Below are 18,533 nucleotides of genomic sequence, written 5' to 3' on the forward strand. Positions count from 1 at the left end.
CTACCAGTCTTGCCCACACAGTTCTGTGAATGTGTGTACATTTTCGAGTTAGAAGTGGGGTTGCTGGGTCAAAGGGTTCATTCGTTCAACAGACACCTAATGAGCGAGGTCTGTTTACCAAGCACTGTTCTAGGTGCTGGGGAGACATCAGAGAACAAGACAGACAAATGTCCCTGCCCACGTGGAGCTGACATTCTAGTTGCGGAGGAGGGTGTCCAATTTTAGATGTTTCACAAGGTCCTGGAAGGTTTCACTCTCATCAGTGGTGCCTTTACTGGCTTCTTCTCCACTGCTTTCTGTGGGGCAGGGTCTGCAGCAGGAGGCTGGCTGCTTTGGCCTTTGCTCTCTACAAGACCTGCAGGGGCTGAGGCTGGGACTGTCTATTTGGGGATGTGGGTGTGCACGTGTGCGTGTGGCTGGGGAGGGGGATATGGAAACCGAATGGTCCCCTGGAGAGCGTGAGGGGAAATAGGGATAGAAGAGACCACTTTATGGTGTTGGAGGGAGCTAGGGACAGAGCGATCCCCTGAATCAGGCCTGAGCAGCAACCCCCCAGGTCACACCCACAGGGTGTGCAGGAATGGCAGCACCGAGGAATCTAGTACCGTCTCAGAACATACCATTGGGTGGTTGCTGTGTGGACAATCCTAGGGCCACACAGACTGGTTTGTGGACACCCTTGGGGTCACAGAGACAGGGGTGTGGATAATCCTGGAGTGACACAGGGTGGGGTGTGAACACTCCTGGGGCCACATAGACAGGAGTGTGACGTCCACATGAGGCAGAATACACAGTGGACAATGGGGGTCGGGCTTTCCAGAAGTCACACACATTGGGGCGTGGACACTCCTGGAGTCACACACACTGGACACGGCACACTCTTGGGATCACACAGAGTGGAGTGTAGATGCTTCCGGGGTCAGATTGGTTAGTGTTGTCAACACTGTTACAATCAAACAGACTAGGGTGTGGATGGTCCTGGGGTCAAACAGATCTGTATGTGGACACTTCTGGGCTCACACACACTAGGGGGTGGATACTCCTGAGTCACCCAGAGTGGTTAGTGGATATTCGTAGGGTCACACATACTGGGGTGTGGACACCCCAGGGCTCAGTTAGCCTGGGGCATGGACACAGATTGTAGAGTAGAACCTCTTGGGTCACTCAGACTGGGATGTGTGCTTCTGGGGTCAGACAGCCTGAGGTGTGGGCAGCAGTGAGGTCACATAGAGTGGGTGTGGACAGATGTGGGGCTACAAAGATGGGGGTTTGGACACTCCTGGAGTCACTCAGGTTGGAGTGTAGACAGATGTGAGGTCACTCAGAGGTGTGAACACTCCAAGGGTCACACGTGCTGGAGAGTAAACATTCCCAGGGTCACACAGAGGGAGTTTGGGACACTCTGGAAGTTAAACACACTGGGAAGTGGACACTCCTGAAATCACACATGTTGTGGACTGGACACTCCTTGTGTTGCACAGACTGGGGTATGAATATCCATGGTGTTCCACAGAGGACGGGACACTCCTGGGGTCATAGTGACTGACGTGGGGACAGTCCTACAGTCACATAGGCTGTGTTGTAGACACCACTATAATCTCAGTGAAAGGGATGTGGACATTCTTGTGGTCAAAGAAATGATGAGTCGGCACCCCTGGGGCTAGAGACTGAGGTGTGGACACTCCTCGGTATAGACTGGGGAGCAGACACTGCTGAGGTGACAGGCTGTGGTGTGGGTGGCTCTGGGGTCACACACATGGGTATTTGGACTCTCATGGGGGTCACACATATTGGAGAATGGACATTCGTGGAGTTACACACATTGGGGAGTCAACATTCCCGGGGTCACTCATAAGGGGGTTTGAACACTCATGATCACTGGGACTGGGGTGTGGATACTGCTAGTGTGACACAGCTTGGGGGGTGGGCACTCCTGGGGTCACACATAATGATATTTGGACACAACTGTGGTCACACAGATTGGCATTTGGATAACCCTGGGGTCACACACTGGGGTGGGGACACCTCTGGCCTCACACACAGTAGTGTGCACACTCATGGTGTCACAGAATAGGGAGAGGACTCTCCTGGGGTCCAGGCTGGGGAGAGAATGATGCTGAAGGTGTGCATTCGGGGACCACTGATGAAGAAGGGAAAGTTCAAATACCACCTGCTCAAGTAGTTAAACAAGGAGCCCGTTAGATTGAGGCGGCTCTGATGCCTTGCAGCCAACATGAGCCAGAGTCAATGCACTTGTATCCGAGAAATCGAAATTTAAGAAAAACCAATCACAAACAGCCAACTGGGTTTTCCCAAATAAACACCCTCTTCAGCTCTAGCCAATCAAATAATCTCACTTTGCTTCTACATCTGCCCCATAAAAGCCTTGCCTGGGGCTTCCCTGGTGGTGCAGTGGTTGAGAGTCCGCCTGCCGATGCAGGGGACACGGGTTCGTGCCCCGGTCCGGGAAGATCCCACATGCGGCGGAGCGACTGGGCCCGTGAGCCATGGCCGCTGAGCCTGCGCGTCCGGAGCCTGTGCTCCGCAATGGGAGAGGCCACAACAGTGAGAGGCCCGTGTACCAAAAAAAAAAAAAAAAAAAGCCTTGCCTGGAGCTCCTGTCGTGGAGCACTCCTAACCACTTCCAAGCACTGCCCAGTTCCAATGTTTGCTCAAATAAACTCCTGAAAATTTAAATGTGCCTCAGTTTATCTTTTAACACACGTAAGGCACACACACGACAGGCTCTAGAATGTGTGCTTCACTTTTAATCACCACGTAAGACCCACAGACTGCCTCTTTTGGTCCATATCGGTGATGCCTGAGGAAGGGAAACATCTATAATCTATGGCTTGGAAGGTCTGTAGTGCCTGTGACCTGGGGCTTCTCACTTATCTTCAGAGTTTATCTTACTGTTTCTTTTTTTTTTATGTTTTTATTTCATTGTACAGTCTTACACCACCACTGAGATTAGGAGAGCAAGGACACTGAAATCTACTGTATTTAGGACTTTTGAATGTAACATATACTTTTTTCGGGGGGTGTACTGTGTTGGGTCTTCGTTGCTGCACGCGGGCTTTCTCTAGTTGCAGCGAGCTGGGACTACTCTTCGTTGTGGTGCGTGGGCCTCTCATTGTGGTGGCTTCTCTCGTTGCGGAGCACGGGCTATAGAGCACGTGGGCTTCAGTAGTTGTGGCACATGGGCTTCAGTAGTTGTGGCTCACGGGGTCTGGAGCACAGCCTCAGTAGTTGTGGCGCATGGGCTTAGTTGCTCTGCAGCATGTGGGATCTTCCCGGACCAGGGCTCGAACCCGTGTCCCCTGCATTAGCAGGCAGATTCTTAACCACTGTGCCACTAGGGAAGTCCCCTATCTTACTGTTTCTTTATCTGTGAAATGGGGATCACTTATTTCCCACCTCCTTTGCCAAGACATTTTGAGGGTGAAGTGAAGTTCTCAAGTTAAAACTGCTTTGTAAAATAAAGCACCAGGCCTAAGACTTTTCCTAAAATTCAAAGCAGTGAACTGGCTGGTCCAGTGGCATGGGGCAAGGAGCTGGGAGAGTGGACACCAAGTTTGTAATCACGGATCTAACTGTGTGACCTTGAACAAGTCACTTGCTTGCACCAGCCTGAGATTCCTGGGGATAATACCCATCTGACAGGGTATCACAGTGACAGTTGGCTGTCCCCGAAAGTCATACTTCATCTTCCCTAATGTTGAGCTGTTGCAAAGCAGCTGCCCAGCCAGAAATTACATTTCCCACCCCCACTTGCACCTGGTTGGGGTCATATGACCAGTCCTGCTGAATGGAACTTGAGCTAAAATGACACGTGTCCTTAACAAACAGTGGTGATTTCTCCATTTGCATTTGTCCATCTTTTGGAGGTCTAGAGCCCCAGCAGAGAGTGAAGCCACAGTGTACAAGGACCCCGGGGTTCTCAGCCACCACATGGAAGTCCACCTATCAACCAGGAACACTCACAGTAGTCTGTGATGTTTATTATTGTGTGAAACCATTGACATTGTGATGTTGGTTTGTTACTGCAAGAGAATTAATTCCTGAACACATACACAGTGTTGTGTGGATCGAATCCTCTGTGGAAATGGGCTCTGCAAGCTGAGGAGCCCATGGACAGGAGAGGCTTCTTCTGGGAGGTCCTACTGGCTTCTAGGAGCTGCTTGTCCTTCCTTTACAGCAGGCAGAACTCTGGCCAGGGTGAGGGGCTGGGAGGGCATTTGAACCTCCAAGCTGGACACTGGGTCCCCTGCCGGGGTTGGGGGGACCCTGGACATGGGACCCTGTTCTTCAGAGACCCAGAGGTGAATGAAGTGCTGGTGCTCCGAAGCTTGGTTTGGCTTTAATAATGGGCTTCGGGGTACATCTAGAGTTGGTAGAATTCAGCCACAACTTTCTATAGATGGATTAAAGACAGCTTTGATTTCACTAAATGTCTCCAACAGTGGATTTCTTCTTCTCCTTAGAATGAAGGCACTTTCTGCTGTTGTAACCGAGACCTACCATGCTCTTCCCCCCCAGTGCTGGCCCCAGTGCTGCTTCTTGGACAAAGGCCCCAGGGCTAGTGGGGCAGCAGCCAGGGTTTCCCAAACCATGCAACCTTCAGGACCATTTGATGTTCCTGTGACACAGGCCCACACAGTGTGCTGGGACAGTGCTTGTTTAAGGAATGTTATTTCTACCCCAAAGAAAATGCCTGCCTGAATTCCCCAGCTGTCCAGTGGTTAGGGCTCTGCGCTTTCACTGCCAAGGGCACGGGTTCAGTCCCTGGTTGGGGAAATAAGACCCTGCAAGCAGTGTGGCACGGACAAAAAAAAAAAAAGAAAAGAAAAGAAAATGCCTGCCTTTCCACCAGATCCAGACATTTAAACCACATAGGCTCTGTAGCTCAGTTTCCTTGTCCATAAAAAGGACATGCTAGAACCTAGCCTGCCCATCTCAAAGGGTAGTTAAGAGATTATGTGATCTGGATTCCTTTTATTTCTTTTTCCTCTCTGATTGCTATGGCTAGAACTTCCAAAACTATGTTGAATAAGAGTGGTGAGAGTGGGCAACCTTGTCTTGTTCCTGATCTTAGTGGAAATGGTTTCAGTTTTTCACCATTGAGGACGATGTTGGCTGTGGGTTTGTCATATATGGCCTTTATTATGTTGAGGAAAGTTCCCTCTATGCCTACTTTCTGCAGGGTTTTTATCATAAATGGGTGTTGAATTTTGTCAAAAGCTTTCTCTGCATCTATTGAGAGGATCATATGGTTTTTCTCCTTCAATTTGTTGATATGGTGTATCACGTTGATTGATTTGCGTATATTGAAGGATCCTTGCATTCCTGGGATAAACCACACTTGATCATGGTGTATGCTCCTTTTAATGTGCTGTTGGATTCTGTTTCCTAGTATTTTGTTGAGGATTTTTGCATCTATGTTCATCAGTGATATTGGCCTGTAGTTTTCTTTCTTTGTGACATCTTTGTCTGGTTTTGGTATCAGCGTGATGGTGGCCTCGTAGAATGAGTTTGAGAGTGTTCCTCCCTCTGCTATATTTTGGAAGAGTTTGAGAAGGATAGGTATTAGCTCTTCTCTAAATGTTTGATAGAATTCGCCTGTGAAGCCATCTGGTCCCGGGCTTTTGTTTGTTGGAAGATTTTTAATCACAGTTTCAATTTCAGTGCTTGTGATTGGTCTGTTCATATTTTCTATTTCTTCCTGGTTCAGTCTCAGCAGGTTGTGCATTTCTAAGAATTCGTCCATTTTTCCAGGTTGTCAATTTTATTGGCATAGAGTTGCTTGTAGTAATCTCTCATGATCTTTTGTATTTCTGCAGTGTCAGTTGTTACTTCTTCTTTTTCATTTCTAATTCTATTGATTTGAGTCTTCTCCCTTTTTTTCTTGATGAGTCTGGCTAATGGTTTATCAATTTTGTTTATCTTCTCAAAGAACCAGCTTTTAGTTTTATTGATCTTTGCTATCGTTTCCTTCATTTCTTTTTCATTTATTTCTGATCTGATCTTTATGATTTCTTTCCTTCTAAATTTGGGGTTTTTTGTTCTTCTTTCTCTAATTGCTTTAGGTGCAAGGTTAAGTTGTTTATTTGAGATATTTCCTGTTTCTTAAGGTAGGATTGTATTGCTATAAACTTCCCTCTTAGAACTGCTTTTGCTGCATCCCATAGGTTTTGGGTCATCGTGTCTCCATTGTCATTTGTTTCTAGGTATTTTTTGATTTCCCCTTTGATTTCTTCAGTGATCACTTCGTTATTAAGTAGTGTATTGTTTAGCCTCCATGTGTTTGTACTTTTTACAGATCTTTTCCTGTAATTGATATCTAGTCTCATAACGTTGTGGTCGGAAAAGATACTTGATACGATTTCAATTTTCTTAAATTTACCAAGACTAGATTTGTGACCCAAGATATGATTTATCCTGGAGAATGTTGCATGAGCACTTAAGAAAAATGTGTATTCTGTTGTTTTGGGATGGAATGTCCTGTAAATATCAATTAGGTCCATCTTGTTTAATGTATTATTTAAAGCTTGTGTTTCCTTATTTATTTTCTTTTTGGATGATCTGTCCATTGGTGAAAGTGGGGTGTTTGCAGATGACATGATACTATACATAGAGAATCCTAAAGATGCTACCAGAAAACTACTAGAGCTAATCAATTAATTTGGTAAAGTAGCAGGATACCAAATTAATGCACAGAAATCCCTGGCATTCTTATACACTAATGATGAAAAATCTGAAAGTGGAATTAAGAAAACACTCCCATTTACCATTGCAACAAAAAGAATAAAATATCTAGGAATAAACCTACCTAAGGAGACAAAAGACCTGTATGCAGAAAATTATAAGACACTGATGAAAGAAATTAAAGATGATACAAATAGATGGAGAGATATACCATGTTCTTGGATTGGAAGAATCAGCATTGAGAAAATGACTCTACTACCCAAAGCAATCTACAGATTCAATGCAATCACTGTCAAACTACCACTGGCATTTTTCACAGAACTAGAACAAAAAATTTCACAATTTGCATGGAAACACAAAATACCCCGAATAGCCAAAGCAACCTTGAGAACGAAAAATGGAGCTGGAGGAAGCAGGCTCCCTGACTTCAGACTATACTACAAAGCTACAGTAATCAAGACAGTATGGTCCTGACACAAAAACAGAAATATAGATCAATGGAACAGGATAGGAAGACCAGAGATAAACCCATGCACATATGGTCACCTTATCTTTGATAAAGGAGGCAAGAATACACAATGGAGAAAAGACAGCCTATTCAATAAGTGGTGCTTGGAAAACTGGACAGGTATGTGTAACAGTATGAAATTAGAACACTCCCTAACACCATACACAAAAATAAACTCAAAATGGATTAAAGACCTAAATGTAAGGCCAGACACTATCAGACTCTTAGAGGAAAGCATAGGCAGAACGCTCTATGACATAAATCACAGCAAGATCCTCTTTGACCCACCTCCTAGAGAAATGGAAATAAAAACAAAAATAAACAAATGGGACCTAATTAAACTTATAAGCTTTTGCACAGCATAGGAAACCATAAGCAAAACCAAAAAACGACCCTCAGAATGGGAGAAAATATTTTCAAATGAAGCAACTGACAAAGGATTAGTCTCCAAAATTTACAAGCAGCTCATGCAGCTCACTAACAAAAAACCAAACAACCCAATCCAAAAATGGGCAGAAGACCTAAATAGACATTTGTCCAAAGAAGATATACAGATTGCCAACAAACACATGAAAGAATGCTCAACATCATTAATCATTAGAGAAATGCAAATCAAAACTACAATGAGATATCATCTCATACCAGTCAGAATGGCCATCATCAAAAAATCTAGAAACAATAAATGCTGGAGAGGGTGTGGAGAAAAGGGAACACTCTTGCACTGTTGGTGGGAATGTAAATTGATACAGCCACTATGGAGAACAGTATGGAGGTTCCTTAAAAAACTATAAGTAGAACTACCATACGACCCAGCAATCCCACTACTGGGCATATACCCTGAGAAAACCATAATTCAAAAAGAGTCATGTACCAAAATGTTCATTGCAGCTCTATTTACAATAGCCAGGACATGGAAGCAGCCTAAGTGTCCATCAACAGAAGAATGGATAAAGAAGATGTGGCACATATATACGATGGAATATTACTCAGCCATAAAGAGAAACGAAATTGAGTTATTTGTAGTGAGGTGGATAGACCTAGATTCTGTCATACAGAGTGAAGGAAGTCAGAAGGAGAAAAACAAATACTGTATGCTAACACATATATGTGGAATCTAAGAAAAAAGTCATGAAGAACCTAGGGGTAAGACGGGAATAAAGGCACAGACCTACTAGAGCATGGACTTGAGGATATGGGGAGGGGGAAGGGTAAGATGTGACAAGGTGAGAGAGTAGCATGGACATATATACACTACCAAACGTAAAATAGATAGCTAGTGGGAAGCAGCCGCATAGCACAGGGAGATCAGCTAGGTGGTCTGTGACCACCTAGAGGGGTGGGATAGGGAGGGTGGGAGGGAGACGCAAGAGGGAAGAGATATGGGAACATATGTATATGTATAACTGATTCACTTTGTTATAAAGCAGAAACTAACACACCATTGTAAAGCAATTATACTCCAATAAAGATGTTAAAAAAAAAGAGATTATGTGAAAAGGGTCTTTCTCAGTAAAGCATTATTCTCCCTGCAAGTAACAGAAAGCCCTATTAGAGTGCCTTCAAGTGAGAGGGGTTTTTGTCCTCCCATTACCAGAAAATTTGAGGTGGGCAGTCCCAGGCTCAATGATATTGTAAGCAGGGTCAAAGTTTTCCTTCCCTCTTTCATCTTGACCGTCTTTAAGCATGCTGACTTTTGTCTTCATGCTTATTGGCTTGTGGTCCCAAGATGGCTGCTGCACTTCCAGCCCTGACATCTGTATCCAATGCAGGAAAAAGGGATCTGGACAAAGGCTTTCTCTTAATGACGCATTGTCTTTTTATTTGAGATGGACAACCCTCCCTATAGATTATCCTTCATATCTCATTGGCCAAAACAGCATCAAATGTCCCCCTCCCCCAATTTATAACTGTCCAAAGGAGGCAAAATAACTATGACTGATTTAGATCAATCATAATCTATTCACTTGGTCTGGGGGAGGAACTTATCCTCTTTAAGGACTGGGGATCTCCATCTACCATCTGAAAAGAGTGGGAACGAGGTAGTAGAGAGGGAGGGAATGGGGTAAGGACAGTAGGGGAGGCAGTGGGAAGCATCTACCATAGAACCACAGAGTGGGAGGTAAGGTGAGTCGAGTCCTAGCCCTAGTTCTGCATTGGAGTTGCTGTGTGGCTTGTTTTGTCCCTTGCGATCTCTGGGCCTTGGTTTCTCTTCTGTACCAGAGGGAGTTGAGGTCAAAGGTTTCAAAGGGCACACCATGTGTTGATTGCCCTGTAGACTTGACCTGGACATGGGGGCTGGGCTCTGGAATTCACTACATGACAGCGAAGGTCCACTGACTCCTTCATTGGGGAAGGTCCAGAAGCTACTTGGCTCTTGTCTCCTTCCACCTGGCAGGAGCAAGGATCTCTTGTCCTTCTGGGATCAAGGTCATTTTGGTTGTCCTTGAAGAGGTCATTCTGAGTGTGTACAAGGGACTCCTGGGGCAGAGCAGGGGCTCACATCTGGGTCCAGTTTTCAGCTTCCAGCTTCAGTTCTGTTACTGATGTCACACTAGGTGACCTTGAAAGGTCCCTGGCCCTCTCTGTCCCTCATTTTCCCCATTTGTTCAGTGAGGAGTTTAGATAGGATGGCCTCTGCTGGACTTTACAGCCCTAAACTGCTGAGGCTAAGTGGGTTCAAGAAAGACAGAAGAGAAAGATGAGGTCTGCATTCCTGGGACCTTGGGAGGCCCTTGGAGGCAGGGATGGGGGAGTTAGGAACTTCCAGTGATTGCAGCTGAAGCTTTGAAGCTGATGCCCACTCAGTGTCCCTACTCCTGCCTCAGAGTCCTTGCAGGAAGGGCAGATTCTCTGGTGCCCCTTCCAGCCTCCCTCTGTCCACTGTTTCACTGCCACCTGAGAGCAGGGCTCAGTCAAAGCTGTTCTTCTGGTCTTGAGGTTTTGTCCCCACAGCTTCCCTCTCAGTAAAACCAGAACTTTTGTGGATGGCCTGCCCCCCTTCCTTCCTTTCTTCCCTTTTTATTATTTATTGGGTGCACTGGTGCCGGGTGCTGGGGATACAACAGGGAACTTGGCAGACCCGCTTCTGTTCTCCTGGAGCTCAGAATCTGCTGGATGAGTCTGCAGCTAAGCATTAATATTCCTCATCAGGAATGTTCTAAAGGGGGGCAACCAACAGAGCCAAATAGGGTATACTGGTGTCCAAGGGATGTTGTAACAAGGTACCACAAACATGGTGGCTTAAACATAAAAATGTATTCACTCATAGCTCTGGAGGCCAGAAGTCCTAAGTCAAGGTATGGGCAGGGCTGCACTCCCTCCAGAGGCTCTAGGGGAGAATCTATTTGTTGCTTCTTTTAGCTTTCGGTGGCTGCTGGCATTCCTTGGCTTGTGGCCCCATCACTCCAATCTCTGCCTCCATGGTCACACTGCCGCCTCCTCTGTGTGTGCCTCTTCTCCTCTTCTGTCTATGTCAAATCTCCCTCAGCCTCCCTCTTCTAAGGACACTTGTGGTTACATTTAGAGCCCACCAGATAATCAAGATAATCTCCCTGTGTCCAGATCCCTCACATAATCTTACATCTGCAAAGTCTTTTTTTTTTTTTTTGCCGTATAAGTGAACATTCACAGGTTCCAGGGATTAGGAGGTGGATAACTGTAGGGCTATTAGTTAACCTCCTATAGTTGGGGACGCCAGGAAGGAGTCCTTGGGTAGGTGACATCTCAGTCGAAATCTGAAGGATAAGGAGTTAACCGAACAGAAGACCGGGAGACAGAATGTGCCGGTGGCACGTGTAAAGCTCTTGGAGATGAGAATGAAAAATTTTAACGTGGGAAAACCAAGGAGTTGAGGGTAGCAGACTGGACCGTAGAGCAATAGGCGGGTTGCAGAGGCTCAGATTAGCCCAGCCAGGCAGAGGCAAGATAAGGAAATGGGCAGCCTGACAATATCCCAGTGCAGCTCCAAAGTCGTGTGTGATGGACAGGCTGAAGGCTGGCTTGTGCCTGAGAGACGCAGCCCCTCACCAGACCGGGAAACTTGGGCCGCCAGCCCCCACTCACTCACTCAGGAAGGCAGGTCTCTGGACCGGGGTGCCCCCACCAGCACAGGTCAGTGTGGACTGACAGTGGTTAAGAGCTTGGCTTCTAACGTTGGATGGCCTGGGCTGGGATCGCAGCTCTGCCACACCCTGGCAGGATGACCTTGGGCAATTTGCTTAGCCACTCTGGAGACCCCTCCTCCCTTTCCTGCACTCAAGGTAGTAGGTACTTTGCAAATGTTAGTAATTATGGACGCCAAGAAGTCTTGTTAGCCTCGGGATATTTCAGGGGAGAGAGGTAAGAGGAATCTGGGGCCTCTAGGTCAGCATTAAGTGAGCCCAAAGCCCACTTGCTCTTTTGTGAGCTGATCTTATTGACTCTTATTGGTCAAGCTGGTTCAAGTTGGTTTCTGTTACTTGCAGATAAAAACATCTTATCTGATAAAGGTTTTTCATAATCTTTTTCAAAAATTTAATTATTTTTTTATTATTATTATTTTATTATTTATTTTTGCCTGCACTGGATCTTCGTTGCTGTGCGCGGGCTTTCTCTAGTTGCGGCGAGCGGGGGCTACTCTTCTATCTTCTCACTGCGGTGGTTTCTCTTGTTGTGGAGCACGGGCTCTAGGTGCGCAGACTCAGTAGTTGTGGCTCGCGGGCTCTAGAGTGCAGGCTCAGTAGTTGTGGTGCACGGGCTTAGTTGCTCCGTGGCATGTGGGATCTTCCCAGACCAAGGATCGAACCCATGACCCCTACCTTGGCAGGCGGATTCTTAACCACTGTGCCACCAGGGAAGTCACTTAAAAAAAAATTTTATTTATTTGGCTGCATTGGGTCTTAGTCGTGGCGCGCTGTCTTAGTAGTGGCGGCACGTGGGCTTAGTTGCCCCGCTGCATGTGGGATCTTAGTTCCCAGACCTGGGATTGAACCCATGTCCCCTGCATTGGAAGGTGGATTCTTAACCACTGGACCATGAGGGTAGTCCCTAGGTCTTCTTAAGTTCCTTAAAGTCATGATTTATTTCTTTTACCAGACAATCCCCTTGTTTGGGTTCAAACCACAAGTTTTGTCTCACCTTTTGTGGACAGTAGTTCTGATGTCAGTTCCATTTTCAAAGCTTTGCTATCCTGTTTGGGTCATGTACAGCTCAGGAGCAAGCTTGAGACTTGTGTAAGTTTATGCACAGAATTAGGGGATTCCTTTCTCCAGCTCTCTCTTCTATGGCATTGCCCTCCACATTCTCCAGCTTTCAGGGGCCTGTTTTCCTGGTCCTCTGGCCAGAATGATGTCATTTCTCTTGGAAATTTAGCTGCCTACACTACTGCCATATGGTTCTGGACTGGGGCCACCACTGGGGGAAAGCCAGGAGAGAAAAAAGAAAAACAAGTCCCCAGAGATTCCCACCCCAACTCCTCCCCACACTCTTCAGATTATAGTTGGGTATTGTGGTTCTGGGTATCATGGTTCTAGGTGGAAGATCCTTATACTGTCTGAAGATCATTTTCCAGAATATGTGATCTCTCAACTCTTTTGGGGTTTCTATCTGAATTAGGATTTATTTCAACTATTTGGGCACCTGTGGCAAAGAATTTGAGAACTCTGAACTATGTGTGTGTGTCTGTCCAGTGGGTGAGGTCTCTGAGAACCTTTGGTTTCTGTGTCCCATGACATGAGTTCCCTAAGTTGTTTGGGGTATATTTCCAGGTGTTAAGTTTCTTTTCCATTTCGGGGTATCAGTCCCAGGGTGTGATGTTACTAAAGTACTGTTTCTAGTGACTGAAGTCTCTAAGCCATTTATGAGCCAGAATCCCAAGGAATGACAGCTCTAAGGTGTTTGTAATTTGTATACTTGGGTGTGAGGTCTTTGAGCTATTTTGGTGTCCAGATCTTAGAATGTAAATTCTCAGAACTCCTTTGGCATCTGTCTTGCATAGTGTGAGTTTCCTGAACCATTTGGGGTATGCTTTTAGGCATGATGTTTCTGTTCCTTTTGGAAAATCTTAATTCCAAGGCTGATGCTCTGTGCCTTATGGTATGTTGTATCTGAACTCTTTTGGAATGTGTGTCCAGAGTATGAGATATCTGAAATTTTATGCATTTTTTCTTAAGAGTTTGAGGTCTCTGAACTACAGCATGTGTAGGATTTTGTCCAATAGCATGAGGCCACTGAGTCGTTGGGGTGGGGGACTCTGTCCCAAGATATGAGCTCTCTGAGCTGTTTGAATTACTGCGTCCCTGGGTGTGTTCCACAGTGTGCTGTCTTGGAAGTGGTTCCATATCTGTGTCCCAACACATGAGGTCTCTGAGTTTCTCTGGGTTGTTTGTTAATGGTATGATGATTATGAATTATTTTTTAGTCAGGGTCCAAGAAATGAGGTCTTTTAGCTGTTTGGGGATCTGAACTGTCTGAAGGGTATGAGGTGTCTGAGTTCCTTTGGGTCTGTGTACCATGCCATGAAATCCCTGTGTCACTTGGGGTATGTTCCAAAGTGTGAGGTCTCTCACATTTTTGGTGGTTTCTGTGTAAGGGTGTGATGCCTCTGACTACTAAGTGGTCTGTTAGAATTTGATCAGGTTTATGTCTCAAGTTGGAGATTTCTTTGCCAATTGGTTTCCATGAAGTTTGTGAGCCATTTAGGAGCCTGTTTGAAATCTGGTACCAAGGTAGGAGGTTTCTGAATAGGTTTGTTTTTTTGTTGTGGGTTTTTTTGTGGTCTGTGTCCAAGGTGTGAGATGTCTGAACACTTTGGGTGACTGGTGACTATGTCTAGGCTGCAAGGACTCTCTAGGGGGCATGTACCCCATAGTGTGAAATCTCTGGGAAATTTTGGATCCTGATCCCAACACATGAGGTCTGTGAACTCATGGGCATCTGTGTTCATGGCCTGAGGTCTCTGAATTGTTTTGTGGCCTGTGTCCAAGGGTGTGAGTTCTCTGAGCTGTTTGGGGTCTGGGTCCCAGGATGTGAACTTTCTAATATTTGGGGATCTGAGTTCAGGCTATGAAGTCTCTGTGTTCTTTGGGGTTCTGTGTCACATGATGGGAATTCTGAGCCATTTGGGATGTTTCCAGGTGTGAAGAGTCTGTTCCTATTGACAGTCACTGTCAAGGGTGTGATGTCTCTGACCTCTATTCTGTTTCCAAGGGATGGGGTCTATTTAGCCATCTGTGTGACTGTGTGGGATCACTGTCTGTTCATGGATTGGGGTTCCAGAGCATGAGATCTCTGAGCTGTTTGGGGTTTTGTGTCATGTCCTCTGAGCTGTTTGGGTTAGCTGAATCTCAAGGAGATGAGATCACTGAGGTACTTTCCATCTATGCCCCAGAGTGAATTGAGCCCTTGGGGGGTTGTGTATCCTAGGGTAAGAGTTGTCAGACCTTTTTGGGGTATGTGTTCAGGTCTGAAGGTCTCTGAGGTATTAGTATTCTGTGTGACAAGATGTGAGATCTCTGTTCTGGATTTTCTGTGAACTCGCGAGGTCTGTGAGGTTGGGTGGGAGTAGGGGGTGGAGAGAGTCCAGGTCCGAAGCTTAAGGCCTCAGAAATGTTTTCTGCTATGCCCAGAGTGTGAGATCTCTGCGCTTTTTGGGACACTGTGTCTCAGGGTGTGAGTTCCCTGCAGTGCTTCTGAGTCATTGTCCCAGCCTATGAAATCTCTGAGCTTCTTGGGAATCAGTGTACAAGGACTTGGAATTGTTTTATGTTCTGTGTCCAAGTGTGTGAGTTCTTTGTGGTCTGGGAGTCTAGTACCACAGAATGAGATTGCTGAGGTGTTTGTATTTCTTTTTGTCTCAGTGTAAGTTTTTTGAGCTGTTGGGATGTATTTTTCCCCATGCATGTGAGGATTTGGGTTTTGGGGGGATGTGGGTTCAGAGTTTAAGGTTTCTGAACTTTGTGGAAGTCTCTGTCAAGGATATGAGACCTCATAACTCTTATGGATCTAAATCCCATCATGTGAAATCTTTGAGCCATTTGGCAGATGTTTCCACGTGTGAGGTCTTTGATGTTTGTGTGGGTCTCAATTACAAGAATGAGGTCTTGTATTTATTTCTGGTATATTTCCAGAGCCTGGGGTTTCTGAGGTATTTTTGTTGAGTGTGTCATGCCATGGTGTGATGCCTTTAAGGTGTTTCAGGGTCTGTGTCCTGATGTGTGAGGTCTCTGAGCTGTTTGGGGTCTGTGTTCAATGTGTGAGTCCCCAGAGCTGTTTCAGCCTTTGTGTTCCAGGGTGTGAGGTGTCCAAGGTCTTTGGATTCTGAGCTCGTTTGGGATGTGAAATTTCTTTTCCTTTCAGAGATGTCAGTCTCAGGGCGTGGTTTCTCTGTCCTATTAGGGATTACTTCCTTTTTAAAAAAAATAATTTATTTTATTAAAGTATAGTTTATTCACAGTGTTAATTTCTGCTTTACAGCAAAGTGATTCAGTTTCAGTTATATATATGTATATATATATATATATATATATATATATATATTCTTTTTCATATCCTTTTCCATTATGGTTTATTAAGGATATTGAATATATTTCTCTGTGCTATACATTAGGACCTTGTTTATCCATTCTCTATATAATAGTTTGCATCTGCTAATCCCAAACTCCCAATCCACCCCTCTCCCACCCCCACCTTGGTAACCACAAATCTCTTCTCTGTGTCTGTGAGTCTGTTTCTGTTTCATAGATAAGTTTTAGATTCCACATATAAGTGATATCATATGGTATTTGTCTTTCTCTTTCTGACTTACTTCACTTAGTATGATAATCTCTAGGTCCATCTATGTTGCTGCAAATGGCATTATTTCATTCTTTTTTATGGCTGAGTAATATTCCATTGTATATATATATATACCACATCTTTTTTTTTAACATCTTTATTGGAGTGTAATTGCTTTACAATGGTGTTGTTAGTTTCTGCTTTATAACAAAGTGAATCAGCTATACATATACATATATCCTCATATCTCCTCCCTCTTGCGTCTCCCTCCACATCTTCTTTATCCATTCACGTGTCAGTGGACATTTAGGTTGTTTCTATGTCTTGGCTATTGTAAATAGTGCTGCTATGAACACAGAGTGTATGTATCTTTTCGAATTAGAGTTTTATCCAGATATATGCCCAGGAATGGGATTGCTGGATCATATGGCAACTCTACTTTTAGTTTTTGGAGGAACCTCCATACTGTTTTCCATGGTGGCTGCACCAATTTGCATTCCCACCAACAGTGTAGGAGGGTAGGGATTACTTTCTTGATTGTGATGTCCCTGCCCTATTTGGGGTTAGTTTCCAAAATTATTTATGGGGATGTGTCATGCTAGGTAGGACATCTCTATTCTCTCAGCAGGTCTTTTTCCCAGAGTGTGTGATCTCGGAAATGTTTTAGAGGCCTGTGTCTAGTGTATAAAGTCTATCAGGTTCTGGGCACCTGTGTCTGGAGATCTGTGAGTGGTTTGGGATTCTTGGTCTTCGTGTGCAAGTTTTCCAAGCTCATGTGCATCCTGAGTTCCATGATGTCGCGTTTTTGAGTAATTTGGGTTTTGTTTCCAGGCATGAGGTTTCTGAACTTTTTGGTGGTCTCGGTTGCAGAGAGTGATATGTCTGATCTATTAGGGTCTGTGTCCAGGCAGTGAGGTCACTGAGTTGTATCAGTGTTCTTTTTCCCAGGTGTGAGGTGTCTGTGCTTTTTGAGTGTCTGAGTTCTTAAGTATAAAGTCTCATAGGCTATTTGGGGTTTGTTTCTAGGGTCTGAAATCTTTGATCTATTTATTTATCTAACTTGTGTGTCAAGTTGTAAGGTCTCTGAAATGTTTCCAGGTCTGCGTCCAAGGTATGAGGTCTTTACATTGTTGTAAACTTTGTGTCTCAGGGTTTTGGGGTATCTGAGATGTTTAGGGGCCTTTGTTAGAGGGTATTAAGTCTCTGCACTGTTTTGGAAACTTTCTTCCAGGGTGTGGGGTCTCTGAGTGTTTGGATGTCTGTGTTCCTGAGTATAAAGTCTCATTAGCTGTTTAGAGCTCTGTTTCCAGAGTCTCAGGTTGCTGTACTATTTTTGGTTCTGTGTCTTGTCCCAGGGTGTGAGGTTCCTGAGTTGCTTAGGAACTTATGTGCAGGATGTCACCTTTCTGAGATGTTTGGGGTCAATATCACAGCAAGTGGGATCACTGAAGTGATTATGATTTGGGGCACAAAGTTTGTGTCACGGCTCTCTGAGCTGTTTGGGTGTGAGGTCTCAGAGCACTTTGCAGGGCCGTGCTCATCTTATATCTTTGAGCGTTTTTTTCCCACTTGCTCGCCCATTAACATTATGTCCTTTAGACAGTCCTTCCTGCAGGTACATGTGTGGCACCCTCATTCTGTTTGTGTCCAGGCCTCTGCATTGTTTTGTGGTGTATGTCAAGAGCGTGAGGTCTTTGTCCAGATTCTTAAAAAGAATTTATTTATTTATTATTTATTTATTTTTGGCTGTGTTGGGTCTTTACTGCTGCACGCGGGCTTTCTCTAGTTGCAGCGAGTGGGACTACTCTTCGTTGCAGTGCGCTGGCTTCTTATTGCGGTGGCTTCTATTGTTGTGGAGCACGGGCTCTAGGCACGCGGGCTTCAGTAGTTGTGGCACGCAGGCTCAGTAGTTGTGGCTTGTGGGCTTAGTTGCTCCGCAGCATGTGGGATCTTCACAGACCAGGGATCGAACCCGTGTCCCCTGCATTGGCAGACGGATTCTTAAACCACTGCGCCACCAGGGAAGTCCTGTCCAGATTTTTAATGTAAATCTCAGGTGGCAAGGTGTCTGAGCTGTTTTGGGGCCTGTGTCCGTGGTATGAGGTATGTGAACTATTTGGGGTTCACGTCCCGGTGTGGAGGGTCCCTGAGGTGTTTTGGTGTCCCAGGGAGTGAAGTCTCTGAGATGTTTGTAGGAGTCTGTGACTGGAGGATAAGATCTATGAACTAACTGGTTATCTATGCCTCATTGTGTGAGTTCTCCAAGCTCTTCTGTGCTCTGTGTTCTAAGATGTGACAACCCTGAGCGATTTGGGGTATGTTTCCAGTGTTGGGGTCTTATTCTGTCTCACAGCCAGCCTGTACTCCATGGTATAAGATGAATCACCCTTCCCCGCCAGTTGTGTGCTCCTCCCACACAGACCAGTGCATGTGTATTTCCTTAGAACACATATTTAGAAGTGGAACTGCCGGGTCAAAGGAGTCACAACTCCTTTGACAACTGCCGGGTCAAAGTTATTCAACAACCCCCCCTTTGAGCACCTACTGTGTACAGGGCACAGTTTTAGGT

Source organism: Delphinapterus leucas, chromosome X (genome assembly GCF_059928025.1).
Source record: "Delphinapterus leucas isolate spDelLeu-1000000601 "Yukka" chromosome X, BTC_Dleu_Yukka2, whole genome shotgun sequence".
Classification (NCBI taxonomy): Eukaryota; Metazoa; Chordata; class Mammalia; order Artiodactyla; family Monodontidae; genus Delphinapterus; species Delphinapterus leucas.